The sequence below is a fragment of the Podarcis erhardii genome (assembly GCF_964252035.2).
Source record: "Podarcis erhardii genome assembly, chromosome: 1".
Taxonomy (NCBI): domain Eukaryota; kingdom Metazoa; phylum Chordata; class Lepidosauria; order Squamata; family Lacertidae; genus Podarcis; species Podarcis erhardii.
In genome coordinates, this window is record NC_138497.1 from 20,824,494 (window position 1) to 20,837,521 (window position 13,028).

At 42.8% G+C, this 13,028-nt stretch overlaps 1 long non-coding RNA gene across 2 annotated transcripts in view; it reads right to left on the minus strand.

The window, feature by feature from the left end:
• Positions 1–253: 253 nt before the first annotated feature.
• The window catches only part of LOC309345577, a 58,310-nt gene continuing 45,535 nt past the window's right edge, over positions 254–13,028 (minus strand). For both annotated transcript variants that reach the window (XR_014158309.1, XR_014158310.1), the window contains 2 exons: positions 5,931–6,048; positions 254–268 (listed from right to left, as the gene is read on the minus strand). This is a non-coding gene — a long non-coding RNA (uncharacterized lncRNA). The remainder of the gene's footprint in view (positions 269–5,930; positions 6,049–13,028) is intronic.

A 13,028-nucleotide genomic window follows, 5' to 3' on the forward strand; every position in this document is an offset into this window, starting at 1 on the left:
TTTGGGTGGCTTTAAAAGACAAATTCATGGAGGATAAGCCTATCAGTGGGTCCTAGTCATGATGGCTACGTTCTACCTCTACTGTCAGAGGCAATACAGTTCTGAAATCTTCTGCTGCTGCTGCTGCTGCTTCTTCTTCTTCTTCTTCTTCTTCTTCTTCTTCTTCTTCTTCTTCTTCTTCTTCTTCTTCTTTGGTGAGCACTTGTAGCTGAGTAAGATTGTCTTCCATAAACACGGTTGTGGTGTTTGCCCGTTCTTTTGAAAATGTCTGTACAGGGGGAGAGAAAGAGTTAATAGGTACACCAATAGAAAAGCCAGAGGCGGAGCCTACCTGTTTATAAAAGGGCTTAGCCCGAGGTTTGGGTTGGTTGGTTTTAGTTGGTTGGTTGGTTGGTTGGTTGGTTGGTTGGTTGGGAAAGGCAGTTGGAAATAGAGAGACAGTTAGTGCCGTTGGTTCTTGTGTGAGGGGAGGTAGAAGAGTTAGAGACAGGATAAAAATAAGACTAAGAAGGTAAAGCGTAACAACGTTTTGAATGCAGTTAAAGTTCATTTGTGTTGGCAACAAACTACACTCTTCTTTGTTAACTTAAGAACCTGACTGAGACTAAGTGGTGGCAGCGGATTAGTGGTGTACAGGTCAATGGTCCATGAGACGACCAGGGGCTCCGTACAAATGACACAACGGTTTTAACAGTGGGTTCATAAGTGACTGTGGATGCCAGTTCTGGATCCACAGTGAGGACATAGGTTTCCGGGTGGGAGTTGATCATGGTGTGTAGTTGCCAAGTGTGCCTTCCTCTTAGCGCGTTTCTCCCTTGCATCCTGAGTTCGAGTGTCTTCAAAGCCCACAACACCTTTGATAAAGGCTGTTCTCCAGTTGGAGCACTCAGAGGCCAGTGTTTCCCAGTTGTCAGTGTTTATACTACATTTGTTTAAGATTTGCCTTGAGAACATCTTTAAACATTTTTTGTTACTACGTTCTAAATACCAGTTTCTGGAAAGCACAAGTGCAGAGAGTCCTTCTTTCAGGCTTCTCATATCTGGCTGGCTGCTGTGAGAACAGGATGCTGGACTAGATGTGCCATTGGCCTGGCACATCTAGTCAGTGTGGTGTAGTGGTTAGGAGCGCTAGACTTGTAATCTGGGGAACCGGGTTCGTGTCTCCGCTCCTCCACATGCAACTGCTGGGTGACCTTGGGCCAGTCACACTTCTTTGAAGTCTCTCAGCCCCACTCACCTCACATAGTGTTTGTTGTGGGGGAGGAAGGGAAAGGAGAATGTTAGCCGCTTTGAGACTCCTTTGGGTAGTGATAAAACGGGATATCAAATCCAAACTCTTCTTCTTCTGCTCTTTTTATGTTCTTAGGATGAGCAGTCAGATTAATCTTTGGTGTGGATGCACATCAGCTAACCCATCCCTACACGTTATGTCTAGCCTGTACTTCTGTACCGCCCAGTTTCCCCTCTATCTATTCCATAGCCGACGAGGCAGAGAGTCAGTGCTACTCATAACTCCACCCTATCCACATCTACTCAGATGCAAGCCACATTGGGTTCAATGAGCCTTACTCCTTGTCAGTTAGTAGGATCGAAGCCTGAAGGCATTTCAAGTTTTGCCTCCTAAATTTGTCAAAACAAATACGGGAGGGGGGATTTCTTCAGATCCTGCTCCAGAAGCCCACCCAGGAGTAAATGAATGGTGTTTGGTGTGAGGATATAAGGCAGGTGTCCCCAAACTTGGCCCTCCAGATGTTTTGGGACTACAACTCCCACCATCCCTAGCTAACAGGACCAGTGGTCAGGGATGATGGGAATTGTAATCCCAAAACATCTGGAGGACTGAGTTTGGGGATGCCTGGTATAAGGTGTTAAGAGTACACAAGGTTATCCCTGTTTTCATCTGTGAAATGTTGCAAAGTACATGCAAGGTTCATAGAATCAGGCTGGTAGCTTGCCATCCTTCTTTAGCTGTGTTGGGTCTCTCCCTCCCTCCCCCCTCCCCTCCCCCTCTCTCTCTCCCTCCCCAATATCCAATGTATAATATATAACTTCTCTTAAATTTCCATGAATTCTCTATGATTGCAGAGTACTTAAACTGCACTGATTTCCCATAATAGTCAGCTTGGCAAATTTAATGCCTGAAGCATTGTAATAACATCATTTTTAAATAGGAACTCCTGAAATATTAATTGGTCCGTTCGTTATTCTTTCAAGCTGCCTCTCTTTCAACTTCTTATCTACTGCAATGTTCTTTCCCATTCAACTGTCTGTACACCGATATCCTTCAATCATCAAACCACCCACAGAATGACTCATAGTTATGTGAGATTTTTGGGTTTGGGGCTTACTTTTATTCTCAAATGGTAATTCTATTGTTTTCCTTTTTGTTTCAATTTTCTTATTTTTTCCTTCCATTCATTATATTTTTCTTATGCTGCCATTTCTCCAAGTTGCTCAGAATGATATACATATTTCCTCCATTATCCTCACAACACATCTATGAGGTAGGTTAAGCTGAGAAAAAATGATTAGCTTTTCATGGGTGAGTAAGAATTCGCACCTGGATCTTCCTAGTCCAAGTTCAGCATTCTGTCCACTGTATATAAATGCAGGATGCAACAAGAGCTATAGACCCGTCTTTCAAATTATCTTAGCTGTTGCTCAAAATGGGGTTACTCAAATAAAATTGAAGGCTATTCTCTGTTTATTTATTCTTTCTTCCATGTATAGGCTGCATTTCCATATTTTTAAAAAAATGCCAAAGGCAATGTATTATCTAACACTTAATAAATAAGCAACATCATAATAAAACTGTGAAAATGAGATGAGGGTAGATTTAAAAAGAAAATTGAGGGCTGGGCCTGTTGAAAATAAAAACACAGGCTTAAACACACATTGGCAGAGGAAAAACAACTCAGGAACCAGACACCTGTTTAAATAAAAGGGGGTTTGCCTGCTAGTGGATGATTGGAGGTTTTTAAGCAGAGGTGGGATGGTCATCTTTTTTTTTTTAATATTTTTTATTAATTTTCACAAACAAAAACACACACACACAAAAACATACACAAACAACACATGACTTCCCCATACCTCCCCTTCACTGCACCCTTGTTTCCAATTTTTTAGCAATCCTTCATTCCATTTTTATATTTAACTTCCCTCAGGTTTTCTTAACTTAAACATTTACAGCTGTAATTCTCTGTTTCTTATCCCTTGACATTTTATCAGTCTGAAATTTTACAACAGTTCTTAAGATATATTTTGAATTTTTCCCAGTCCTCTTCCACTGTCTCTCTCCTCTGATCACGAATTCTGCCGGTCATCTCTGCCAGTCCCATAAATTCAGTCACCTTCGTCTGCCATTCTTCCAGAGTAGGTAATTCTTGCATCTTCCAATACTTTGCCAAAAGGATTCTTGCTGCTGTAGTTGCATACATAAAAAATGTCCTATCTTTCTTTGGTACCAATTGGCCGACCATGCCCAAGAGAAAAGCCTCCGGTTTCTTTGCAAATGTCCACTTAAGGATTTTCTTAATTTCATTATAGATCATTTCCCAGTAGGCCTTAATCTTTGGGCAGGTCCACCAAAGGTGGTAGAAGGTTCCTTCACATTCGTTACATTTCCAGCATTTATTATTGGGCAAATGGTATATCTTTGCAAGCTTGACTGGGGTCATGTACCACCTATAGATCATTTTCATTATGTTTTCTTTCAAGGCACTACATGCTGTAAATTTAAGGCCTGTGGTCCATAACTGTTCCCAGTCAGCGAACATAATATCATGACCTAAGTCTTGTGCCCATTTGATCATAGCTGATTTAACCGTTTCATCCTGTGTATTCCATTTCAGCAACAAGTTATACATTTTAGACAGATTCTTAGTATTGGTCTCTAACAATTCTGTTTCCAATTTTGACCTCTCCTTCTGAAATCCTAGTTTCCTGTCCTGCTTAAAAGTCTCATTTATCTGATAATAATGTAACCAGTCTCGAACCTTGGATTTTAGTTTCTCAAAGCTCTGTAATTTAACCTTTTCACCATCATATTCTATAATTTCACAATATTTTGGCCAATTAGAGTCCATGTTAAGTTTTTTCACCGCTCTAGCTTCCATTGGTGACAACCATCTGGGTGTTTTACTTTCCAACAAATCCTTATATCAATTCCAAACATTATACAAAGCTTTCCTGACAATATGATTTTTAAAGCTTTTATAAAGGTGGGATGGTCATCTGTCATGGATGCTTTGTTGTTGTTTAGTCATTTAGTTGTGTCCGACTCTTCGTGACCCCATGGACCAGAGCATGCCAGGCACTCCTGTCTTTCACTGCCTCCAGCAGTTTGGCCAAACTCATGCTGGTAGCTTTGAAAACACTGTCCAACCATCTCGTCCTCTGTCATTCCCTTCTTTTTGTGCCCTCAATCTTTCCCAGCATCAGGGTCTTTTCCAGGGAGTCTTCTCTTCTCACGAGGTGGCCAAAGTATTGGAGTCTCAGCTTCAGGATCTGTCCTTCCAGTGAGCACTCAGGGCTGATTTCCGTAAGAATGGATAGGTTTGATCTTCTTGCAGTCCATGGAACTCTTGGGAGTCTCCTCCAGCACCATAATTCAAAAGCATCAATTCTTCGATGAACAGCCTTCTTTATGGTCCAGCTCTCACTTCCATACATCACTACTGGGAAAACCATAGCTTTTACTATAAGGACCTTTGTTGGCAAGGTGATGTCTCTGCTTTTTAAGATGCTGTCATTGCTTTCCTCCCAAGACACAGGCGTCTTAATTTCGTGGCTGCTGTCACCATCTGCAGTGATCATGGAGCCCAAGAAAGTAAAATCTCTCACTGCCTCCATTTCTTCCCCTTCTATTTGCCAGGAGGTGATGGGCCCATAGTGCTTTGGGGCCTAAGCTAAGGCATGTGTTTTGAGTATCATGTAGGATGGCCTTAAGTCTGGCTGGTGTCTTTCTCTGCCTCACAGTTTCTTCCTCCTATGAGCATTTGACTCCAGAAATTCAAAGAGAATATTCAAATTCAATAGTCCTTTTCAAGAGAAAGAGCTGTATTTCGGGGGGGGGGGAGAGAGATGTGGGTCTGTGACAGAGCATCTGCTTTGCATGCAGAAGGTCCCAGGCTCAATCCCCAGCATCTCCAGGTAGGACAAGGAATGTCCCACCTGAAATCCTGGAGAACCTACTTCCTATCAGCTTATACAATATTGAGTTAGATTGCCTGAATTAGTGCAAGGCAGCTTCCTAGGTTTATAGTGTATGTGAGTGGGTGGGCAAGGGAGGACAGAATTTTAAAATGTCCTAGAGCTCTCTCTTTCTTTCTTTCTTTCTTTCTTTCTTTCTTTCTTTCTTTCTCTCTCCCTCTCTATGTATAATTTGTAGTTTTTACTAGTGGAGAGAAGATGGAAGAAATAGAAGCAGCAGCAGAGAAAATTATACAGATTTAGAAAGACAGAAAAAAAGATGGTAGATAGAAAGGTACATTTAATAGTTCCGGACACAAGCAGCTCAGTTCAGTTTTTTACTTTCAGTCAGCAATTATCTAAGACCTTATCTCATTTATATGGTAATACCTTGTCTCATGTCAAGTCACAAAACAGAGCTAGCAAGCTAAGCAGAGCTGGCTTCTCTGACAGCCCCCTTGAAGGTTCTGGCTGGCTGGAAACCCACCATTTGTGGGTGGAGAAGCCTTGATAGGCTGAAGCTCTCCCCAAAGCACCAATTAGACTTTCCAATGAGCCAAGCTTAGTGGTGCTGTGAGGCGCATAATAAGCTACGGAATCTATTACAGCCATGGATTTGACTTCGCTCTCGTAGCTTATTGCAGGCTGAGCCCAAAGTTACTTTGAAAGATTAATCTGTCCAGTTTCAGCAAAGTGCTGGGATGTTTGCCCAAGAGATTTCCCTTCCTTAAAAGACTCACCAGCCATCCTTGGCTGCTGTGCAATGTATATTCAGGCTTCCAAAAAGCTTTGGGCAAAGTCCTTCATCAAAGATCTTCAATAAACTTAGCAGTCATAGGAAGAGGTCTTCAAACTGATCTATAAGCGGTTAAAGAAAGAGAAACTGAAGGTAGTATTAAACAGACAGCTTTCACAATGCAGGGAATCTTCATTCTGGCTGGTGCTGTTCAATTTATCCATAAATGATTTTCAGCCAGCAGTGAACTATAGGATGTCTAGCGAGGTTGAGCTTACAGATGGGTTGGGAGGACACAGGGCTGGCCAGAAGGCCTTTGCAGTGGTGGCACCCCAGTTGAAGAATGCCTTTCCTGAAGAGGCTCACCTGATGCCTTCTTTGTAGTAATTTTAGCACCAAGTAAATTATTATTCTCCTTAACCTTTCAAATATTTGTGTTTTTAGTGTCCTAGGCCACTGTTTACACATCTCATACTCCAGCTGCTGCCACTGAGAAGGCCCTTTCTCCTGTGCCATTGAGATATGCTTCCATTCTCAGTGGGATCACAGAATTGCAGAGCTGGAAGGGAACCAAGGATCATCTCGTCCAACCCCCTGCAATGCAGGAATCTCAGCTAAAGCATCCACGACAGATGGCCAACCAACATCTGCTTAAAAGCCTCCAAGGAAGGAGAATCCACAACCTCTCGTGGGAGTCTGTTCCACTGCCAAGCAGCTCTTGCCGTCAGAAAGTTATTCCTGATGTTTATTCGGAATCTCCTTTCTTGTAACTTGAAGCCATTGGTTTGAGTCCTACCCTCCAGAGCAGGAGAAAACAAGCTTGCTCCATCTTCCATGTCACAGCCCTTTAGATATTTGAAGATGGCTATCTCCGTCTCCTCTTTTCCAGGCTAAAGAAGCAAGGAAGGGCTTTTCCTTTTGATGTTAGGGGGCAGGCAAGATCGTATGGAGTAGTTGATTCCTAAGTTATCCTGGACCAAAATCACTTAGAAATTTAAAGATAATTGCCAACACTTTGGATTGAGCCCAGAAACAAACATCTAATAAGTATAGCCATTGCAGGATCATGGTAAGATGTTCTCACCATAAGTTAGCTATCAATACTGGCACAGTAGCACTTCTTCCAAGTCCTGCATAGCAAAAAGCCATTTCACACAAGGGTTTTTTCCCCCATGATGACTCAATAGCAAGGAAGGAGAACCCAGAGAATTTGTCTTCATGTTTCTTGTTTTCTCTCCAAGCCAGAGGCCCTGATAGGCAAAGCCAAATAATTCTAGTGTTCTCCCCAACCACCACCACCCCTGCTAAATTCTGCAAAGGGCAAAACTAAGGAGAGGAAGCTGATGGCCAGGGTTGCCCCCAGACTGCTTGTAAGTAAAAAAGCAGACAAGTGTGGGCTGGCTAAGGTTGGTGGGGCAACGTCCCATTTGCCCAGATAAGTGGTTGCTGTAGACAAGTCACAAAATCAAGGCTAACCCATGCATCATCCCTCTCCCATAATACTAGAATTCCTGGGTGAATTCATTCCTATGGGTTAAAAATAAATAATTTGCAGGACTTAGAGATGCTCCCCAACTTTGGGTGATTCAGCCTCTGTGGACAGTTGACTTTTACCCCCTAAACTCAAAACTATGCTCCTCACAGGTTGCCCATCATAATGACAGGCATTTCACAACTTTTGCATAAAAGGGAAATGTGCTCTGAGAGAGGAAATGTAAGAAATCCAACAGCCACCTGATAGCAATAAGAAAACAATTCAGAACACCAAGTGCAGAAAGGCATTGTGCTTTTCCATTTGCCTGCTCCTCTCCCAAGAAATGGCTGCAGTTTGTGTTTATGTTGTTGTTGTTTTCCAATTCTTGGGCTGACATACTTTGCAGTTCCTTTCCTGCTCAATAATTACAACCCTCCTCGGTAATGTACTGGAGGTGGCTTGAAAAGAGTAATTATGGTGAGCACTTTGATGCATGGTAATATTGCTTTCCATATTATTATCTTGCTTCCATCTTAGAAATCATCATGCAAAACTGTCAAACCATCCAGATTTATAACTTGTCAGTCTACCTCTCCTTGGTTCAGAGCTTCATAGAGGCTGTTGTAAAATCATTATTTTCTGCACTGAAATGCAGTTTGGCATGACAAACTATGGTTTCTATTTATAATGGATAAATTAACAAGCCACCTCCAGGGCCAGGTGGCTGAAGACACATTTTATGCCATTTGGCATGATTTTATTTCCTTTGTGAACCAAGCACATAAGGGGACACAGCTACCGAGTCAATATACTTTTATTTGGAGTAAATAACACATGACAGGGAACTGTGCCCTAAACTTGCTGGATCTCTTGGGGAACTCAGGAAATGGATAGCAATACATCTTTAGGACCCAACCGATTCCTGCAATCTTAATTTATTTTAAACAGTTTTTAATATTGTGGTTTATTTGCTCTAACTCACCCTGGGACTTTGGGGTGAAGTATGGATAATAAATTGTAATAATAATAATAATAATAATAATAATAATAATAATACCTCCTACAAAAAAATATAAAAAATTAATAAACACACTTTTACCGCTTGTCAAACCCTGCAATTTGCTGTTTGTGTTAATACCTTGCTTCAATCCATTTGTACTATGCAAATTAAAAACTGCATTAAAAATAATAATTTTTAAAACAGGTCACTTTTACCAGAAACCTCTTAAGAAGTGATGGAGACGCAACAACCTATGTCTGGTGAGAGCTATGCCTTGCTTAGTGACCTTGGGCTAGTCACACTTCTTTGAAGTCTCTCAGCCCCACTCACCTCACAGAGTGTTATTGTGGGGGAGGAAGGGAAAGGAGAGTGTTAGCTGCTTTGAGACTCCTTCAGGTAGTGATAAAGTGGGATATCAAATCCAAACTCCAACTCCTCCTCCTCCTCCTCCTCCTCCTCCTCCTCTTCTTCTTCTTCTTCTTCTTGCTTATTGAAGTCGTAATTAGTCCACTCCAACAGTAGATGGAGCTGTAACCTATCTTAATTGGCTGAAGCTTACTTATTTCTCTTTCTATCTCTGATTTAAGCAACTTCCTCTTTAACTTCCTCTTTCCATTTCCCCTCCTTGTTGAATTCATGCTATATATGTTGCTTGCAGTCAGTTAAGTTTCCCCCGCCCCCAAGAAGTATTTCTGCCATGTATGAGACTGACTGAGTTTATTTGCAGCAGCAACATTCCATTAACAAAAACAGAGACCTGTACCCAAAAGTGGCCCAATGCATGAGTGGAAGTGTCATGGCCTGAGTCCTTGGAATCCTCAAGGAACAGCAGACCTGCTTCAGGGGCCATCCTCAGAAGACACACTGGAACCAAATTCCATGCATAGTACCACTGAATACTGAAGTTGCATATTTCCCTGTGGGCTCTAACTGATAGGCTACTGATTCCAATGTCAGTCAAGCAAAGCTACCACAGACCAAGTCCCTGGAGGCCAAAAGCTCTACCATTAAGAAGGTCCAGCTGAACCAATGAGTACTCACCTTTTAACAAGTGTATTTAAGCAGTCAGAAGGTGGTTCTTCCGTCTGGCTCCTCCAGGCTAGACTCTGAAGCTCTGGCAGTTGCAATAAGCACACAGCTGTAGGAAAGGCTGCCCCAAGATGTTTTGCTGCTTGGTGCAAAGGACAAGATGGCGTCCCTACCAGTTCACATACAGAGCCTGACTGGACTTGCAATTGAATCTCACTCAACTCTGGCAATGGGACAGCATCATCTGCCACTGCAAGTTAGATTAGGGAGTGCAGAACAGGCCACAAAGCCAAACACCACAGTCCTGTAACAGGGAAAAATGGTTGGGTTGAGAAGGGGCTCAGCAAAAATGACGTTGTGGCAACAGATTCACTATGCCCAATGATAGGGCTGGCCCTGCCTGTAGGATTGCCACCTGTGGTTCTGAACCTCTGACTCCTTCATTCTAACTGAACGATTCTCAGTATTATCTCATTGGTAGATACCAGATTTATCATGCCCCAAAAATAATTTATTACTGGAGATGTATTATTTTCCCCTTGACCACAATCTTCAGGGTGATGTTAAGCTGGAGAACGAAATCAGGGAGGCATCCATGGAAGACGAATGGTTGTAGTGATCGTACAAGGGCAAATTTTAGTTGCCCTTCTACAGACTTGCCTAAAATACACGTTCCGGTCATGGGAAAGAAGTAAAAAATTCCAGAATGTGAATAGCAGTGCTGGTTTTAACTAAGAAATAATGACAACAGATTTCAGGCTTAGAAAAATGTGACATCTACAGTGCCTTATTCCAGGAGGGAGGAGATGAAAATGCCAATTACAGCAGGTAGTTAGTAAGATATCATTGGAAGCCCCCGAGAGAGAGAGAAATTCCTGGCATTGATTACTGCCAGAACCAAACACAAAGTCAATTGAACATTTCTGACAGTCTTTGCATTTATTTATTTATTTTAAAAGCCTGTTATCATCAGGCAGAAATCCCACATCCACAGGAGTCGAGAGGAAAGTGGAGGCGTCAGAGAAGCACAAAGACATGCCTAACAATTATAAGATAGCAACCAAGCAATCCTCAAGGGGAAGAAGGGTTGCTGGATGCAGATGTTATCCGCATTCAAGTAAGAACAAAGGGATTCTGTTCCCCTTGCACCTGGACAAGGCATCACTGCTGCACTATGGAACAAGGATGCAACTGGATCTCTTAAAAACAGATTAAGTAGTCTCTCTAGTAATTCCATATATAAAAACTCGGTTGCTTCCCCGCCCCCACCCCTTTCCCTCTAAAAAGTTAGTAAAAAAGGTAAAGGGACCCCTGAACGTTAGGTCCAGTCGCAGACGACTCTGGAGTTACGGCGCTCATCTCGCTTTACTGGCCGAGGGAGCCGGCGTACAGCTTCCGGGTCATGTGGCCAGCATGACTAAGCCGCTTCTGGCGAACCAGAGCAGCGCATGGAAACGCCATTTACCTTCCCACCAGAGTGGTACCTCTTTATCTACTTGCACTTTAGCGCGCTTTTGAACTGCTAGGTTGACAGGAGCAGGGACCGAGCAACAGGAGCTCACCCCGTCGTGGGGATTCGAACTGCTGACCTTCTGATCGGTAAGCCCTAGGCTCTGTGGCTTAGACCCTATGGATTTTTCATTGTGGATTCTTGCATGCTAATTTTTAATTATGATCATCATCATTAAACTTAATTCATCATCTATATTGGGGGTCTCCAGGCAATCTGCAGTAGTGGGCATATTTAGAATACAAAAGCATTCTTTTTTATTTTATTTTTTAAATCAACAATATAAAACACATAAGAAGAGGAGAAAAGCCTGCTGGATCAGGCCAATGGCTCATCTAGTCCAATATCCTGTTCTCACAATGGCCATCCAGATGCCTGCGGGGAAGTCTCAAGCAGAATTCAATAAAACACTCCATCCAGTTAAACATACGACAGTTTGCAAAAAGATCCCTCTATTGACATGATCAACATATAGTATCTAAATCTAACTCCACCCCCTCAAGAAGTAGCAATCCATCACTGCGGTTATAATTGGTGCCCAGAGCATGGCAATTATCTGTATATTGTATTCTTCATGGTGATACTTTTTTAAAAAAAAATCGAGAAAGAACCTTTAAGACTAACTATTATAGGGACACGGGTGGCGCTGTGGGTTAAACCACAGAGCCTAGGACTTGCCAATCAGAAGGTCAGCGGTTCAAATCCCCATGATGGGATGAGCTCCCGTTGCTCGGTCCCTGCTCCTGCCAACCTAGCAGTTTGAAAGCACGTCAAAGTGCAAGTAGATAAATAGGTACCACTCCAGCGGGAAGGTAAACGGCGTTTCCGTGCGCTGCTCTGGTTCGCCAGAAGCAGCTTAGTCATGCTGGTCACATGACCCGAAAGCTGTAAGCCGGCTCCCTCGGCCAGTAAAGCGAGATGAGCGCCGCAACCCCAGAGTCGGCCACGACTGGACCTAATGGTCAGGGGTCCTTTTACCTTTTATTATGGCATAAGCAAATCTTTGCCAACCTGGTGCCCTCCTGATACTTTGGATGACAGCTTCCATCAGCCCTGGCCTGGTTGGGAGCTGTAGTCCCAAACATCTGGAGAGCAGCAGGCTGGCTTGCGCCAAAATAAAATGAGTTAGCCTTTAAGGTGTCAGAAGACTTGTTGGTTTTACTGCAGCCGTCTAACATGCCTGCCCCTTTGGAAGCTGGTTAAACAAAATGGCAGAGACTGCAGTCCTATACACATTTATTTGGGAATAAGTCCCATTGAACATAATAAAATTTGCTTTGGAGTCGAACACACACAGGATTACCCTGTGCTAAATTGTCTCCCCACCCCCCACCCCGTTAAGCCTACCTTTCTGGTTGTGTACACATTACCAGCTTAAAATGCAGCTAGGTTGTTCTTTTCCCCCAGTTTGGATTGAAGCTGGTTTTGCGGGAAATGTCATGTGTACACTGCTTCTCAAACCAGGAGTGTGTGCATATAGCCTTTGTGCACAGGGCAATCTCCTGATTAAAGATTAGTTGATTGATCCGATGAGCTAGCTACCCCATTAAATCTGCATATATATTTGCCTGTGGCGAAAACAATGCCTTGGGAGTTGGGGGGGGGGGGAGACAATACTATTTTCACTGTGTTTGGATTATATAACCTATAAGCAGTGAGACTGAAGTGAGATGGGTGATACCATCTGCTATCCTGGCAATATTTGTATTAAAATCAGTTCTTTCTTTTTAAAAAAAAAAAAAAAAAAGGCATTGCGGGGTTAATCATGGATTTTAGCCTTATTAAAAAGATTTTAATTTGATTAATCAAGAAATCAATTAAAGGCTGCAGCCCTACTATTTCAAGACATTCTGTTCTATTCTGTTAGGTGAGGGACACTGGTGGCGCTGTGGTCTAAACAACTGAGCCTCTTAGGCTTGCCAATCGGAAGGTCAGCAGTTTGAATCCGCACGGCAGGGTGAGCTCCTGTTACTCTGTCCCAGCTCCTGCCAACCTAGCAGTTCGAAAGCACGCCAGTGCATGTAGATAAATAGGCACCACTGTGGTGGGAAGGTAAAGGATGTTTCCTTGCGCTCTGATTTCTGTCACA